The following is a 4873-nucleotide window of genomic DNA, read 5'->3' on the forward strand; positions in this document are numbered from 1 at the left end:
CTGCTAGCTGGCTGGCTGTTACTGCTAAACTGATCTCCGCTATGTTAGCTGCGCTGTTCAACGATGTCTAACATAATCTGTTGACTGGCTGTTCATTTTGCCTACACCTCACGCATAACATTTCAAATATAAATATGTAAAAAGATGTGAATTTATGCATTCACTAATACTTGTAGCTTATATTAAGAATTGTACAGTAACTTTTGTATGAAACTTTTCGTTGTAAATAATCACATGTTAAATTTCCCGCCAAACAGTGTAGCCATACTATGCCGTTCACCAATATCATATTTTTTATTTATAACATATCGATATATCGATACATTGACTGACAATGAGTTGGCAACGCGGTGTGCGCTCAAATTTTGAAATAGCATTATGTTGGCTGCGCCTGCTACCTGCGCTCACTTGAAGTTGGCTATGCAACCACGGTTGTTCCCACTTGAAGCTGGCTGCGCGACTAGCAAGAAATACCACTATTTTGCGCCGCCAAATTGTTACCAGTTTTTGCTTGTGCATGTGTGGTGTGTTGTGCGAATGTGTGAATGTGTGGCTCGCATTCAACTCAGCCTTGTCTTGTGTGGGCGTATGCCAACGACATCCACAGCTGCTATTGGCTGGCACCGTTCAGCTCGCCGATGCGCACAAACTCCACAAATGACAAAACTCGCTTGGGTCACGCCCAGCGCTATGTGCGTAAGCGTTGGCGTCGCCGCCAACTGCGACGCAGCTGCTGCTGTTCCCCCATTTTGGACAGCCAGCTAGCGGTCTCTGAGTGTGTGTGTGTGTGTGTGTGTTTGCCTGTTTGTTTGTGCTTCGTTTGTCGTATAAGTGATGAGTCAATTAACCCAACATTCCTCGAGGCCACATATTGCTTTAATTAAACAGACAAACAAAATGGCAACAACAACTACTGCAATGCACTACATTGTGCTATTTATATTCTTGTTGCTCTAATGCTGACTTTTGTGGCTGTTGTTGTTGTTGTTGCTGTTCTGTGAGTTGCACAAAAATTCGAACGCATCGATAAGTTAAATGGCAAACAAATATTTGCATTCCATATGCAATGCAACACACACACACACACACACACACACACACACACACACACACACACACAACCTTGAAATCCTCACAACAACAAAAACAACAACAACAGCTAAAAGTTCTGCTGCGTTTGTTCTCTTAATTAAACTTTAATTACTTGTAATTAATAAAGTTGATTTAATCTGCCAAACATGTTAATTTCTGTTTTATTTATTTTTTAATTTTATTTAGTATTTTTTATATTTTATTGTAATTTGCTGATGTGTGTGAGAGTATGCATAATATATGTGTGTATGTATTAGGCATATATACATGTTTGCGTATGTATATGTGTATGTGTATATGTATATATGTATGCATATAACTGTGCATATGTAAGACATTGAATAGCCTCCGAAGCGCCTCAGCATAGGCAACAAATTGAGCTTATACTTACATATGTATAAGTAAATATATATATTTACATATTACATACATATTGATGAAATAAAAACAAATATAGTTTTTATTTATTTATTTATTTTTTTTTTTTTTTTCATGAGTTAGTTGGGTTTACATTTTTTGCTTTAGTTCTGAGAAAGCTTTCCTTCCCAAGATTGTATGATAATAGCTCTAAATTAGGAACATTTAATTTTCATGCATATATTATATATGTATATATAGGTATGTGTGCATGTATTTCTATTTATATTTTAATATTCACATTCGTTTCAAAACATTGCATCCATCACTGCATTTGGTTAGCCAATATCGTGAGCTCAGTTGCATTTCGTTTTTCTATAAACATATCTGTATATTATTGTATAAATGCTCATACTTACTATATATAATGTGCATACACAACATTTTTACTTATGTTCATCTTGCTATGGCATAAATGTCAAGTTTGTCTTAACGAACGAGTGAGTCTAATTGGCTGAAGTCAACTGGACTAAAGTCACACTTATTTAACTGTTTATTTACAACTTATCTTCTCCTATCGCATCAGTTTATCCTCAATACACAGTCACAGCTAGATCTTAAGCTTGCCAAGATGGAATGGGACATACTTAGTAGCATATCTTAAGCACTTCTACGACATTCCTTCAAATATTTAACAATTATATATTAGAATAAAATATGTTAACAATTATATATTCAAATATGTTTGCTGAAATTCGAATACTTCAAAATGTATGCGAATTTCCAACAGTCTGATTAAAATGTGTTTCATCATCAGGGAAACGCAAATCGTTAATTATCCGCTTCACGCTTTAACCTATGCAGCAGTTTGCATATAGTCATAATTATGTACATGCATATATATATTATATATACATATACAGTGAGTAACATTAATATTCTTTTTTTTTTATTTTTTATTTTTACAACTTCAAACGTAAAACATGTTATATTAATATAATTGAAAATAAAAAACTGTAAATGCTAAATTTTAGATTGAAAAAATTACCTTTTCTATGAGGTATATATCAAGGTAGTATTTTTAACACAATTAAATAAAATGAATACATGAACCGAAAAAAAAAATATGTTGCGTTATTTTAATGTTCGGTTTGATTAGTTTGACTAGAAAACGGAACATATTTAGTATTTGGAGTGTAACTGAGCGCCAAATGAGAATAGGAGAGACAAAGAATGAGAGAGAAGTAGAACCATAGATGGGTTTCTTTAAAGAGCTTCATTGAGCTAGGAACTTGGAACAGCTGCAAGACCTCAGACTGGATTTCTCACTTTGGATGCTTAATAAGCTGGATTGGAATTTATTTTATTGTGCTTAAAGAGAGAGTACTGAGACCATTTAGCTTCATTTCAGAAGTGATTTAAAAAAAATCAAAAATTAAAATTAAATATATAAATGTATATAAAAACAAAAACAAATGCAATAATGAAACTTAAAATAGTCATAACAAAATCAAGTCGAAGGCCCCAGCTGCCAATGCATAAACTGAAGTTAGCTCTAATTATACATAAATAAATAAATAAATATGTAAATTAAATGAAAGGTAAATTGATTAATGGGAATGATAAAGAGTCTGTATATACGGCTGGAATATACGGGAATGTAAAACTCGACTGTAAGTAAGATGGTTAAAGGATATCAAGGATATTTGTTAGAGTGCAAGTCAGCACTCGATTATGTCAGGACTTGTCCAGACTTGACAACTCGATTGCAAGAAAAGCTCTTGAGCGGCTCTCGATCTCTATAGAGACGGAAAAGTCAAATCTCTATAAGTCGAAGTTGAGCAATTCCCTAAATGAGATGAAGGAAATGCGCTAAGAACAGAGATCCCGCTGGATCTGGCCTGACCTTATCGAGGCTACATCATACCATCGGCGGATGCAACGCATGAAAATGGAACAATCAATAAGAGATTAGGAGTGCTTGGAGAGCTTAACGAGGAGAGATGCGGTAAGCCAGGCTGGACACAAGCAAGAGAATAGAGAATAGAGAATAGAGAATAGTGAAAAGAGGGCCAGTGGAAAAAGTGTATTTCGAGTTCTGGATCAAACGTTGACTAGGAGAGTGAGAGAGTGAGAGAGGGAGAGGGAGAGGGAGTAGTACTAGGTGCATATGCAGTGCGGGGTTCATTAGGTGGCGTCCGAGGCAAAACACAGAAAAACATAAGCCAAACAATTTGCTAGATGATTGTCGAACAATGGGAAATGGCAAATGGGAAACGGAGGGAAAGGGAGGAAAGCGTGCGCATGCAAATTGCAGCAATTGAAAAGAAAATGAAACAAAAAACAGCTCAACACAGCAGAACACGGTTCGGCAACAAAGCGAAACGGAACAAACAGGCATCGAGAGCGCATTTGGAGTTTGGCTGAGGACGAGGCGCAGGACAATGATGAGAATGCCGTGAATGCCGAGAGTGCCGAGAATGCCAACAATGACAGGAAAACTGCAAACAAATTTTGCATGCAGAGCGCAACAATCGAGGCTGTGGGTGGGAGCGAGTCGGTGCACCTGGGCGAGAGCGAGACAACTGCTGCCGAAAGGGAATCAAATCGCTCAAAGGACTTCCACTTGAATGTTTTCCAAGACCATTGCAAACAACAAAGCAAAACACGCACACAAATAGAGAAGAAGAAGACGAAGCAGCAGCAGCAGCAGCAGCAGTAGCAGAGCTCGAGGAATATGGCAGCTCCTTAAGTCCTTGGCATAGCTTTGCAATCCCTATTCGATTCTCCACGTTTGGGATGAGCCGCCACACTTGATCGACTTCTGACTTCTTCTATGCCAGCAGCAGGAGCAGGAGCAGCAGCAGGAGCAGCAGCAGGAGCAGGAGTAGTGGCAGCAGTATTGAGTGCAATTTAGCGAACTCCACAATGGTATATTTATATCCAGGGTATACACAATGCATACCCTGTACACACACACACACACACACACACACACACACATGCAATGCAATGCACCTTTCAGCTCTGATTGTTGTTTGAATAGCTCCTCAGACAGTTTTGAGTTTTGTATTTTGCGCTGCTTCTCCCTCCGATATTTGATACAAATCAAAAGCGACGAGCTGGAAACGTCGAGGATCAGAGCATTCAAGGATGCGGCCGTTCTTTTTTATTTATTATTTTCATTTGTATTTTCGAATTGCAAATTGGCGGAAATTCGGAAACTGCCAAAATGTGAAAATCACTTTGAAGCCAAGAAATCAATTGCCCAGATCAAAGTTGGGCAAAGCAAATAAAAGATGAAGAAGAAGAAAAAAAAAACAATGCAAAACAAAATCTATTTGATTGGATGGAAAGCAAAGGAAATGTGAGGGAATTATAAAACAGATAAGAAATGTGTATATTTAATTATTTATTATACTCA

This window comes from Drosophila arizonae, chromosome X (genome assembly GCF_054131065.1).
Source record: "Drosophila arizonae isolate 15081-1271.41 chromosome X, UAZ_ARI_1.0, whole genome shotgun sequence".
Lineage (NCBI taxonomy): Eukaryota > Metazoa > Arthropoda > Insecta > Diptera > Drosophilidae > Drosophila > Drosophila arizonae.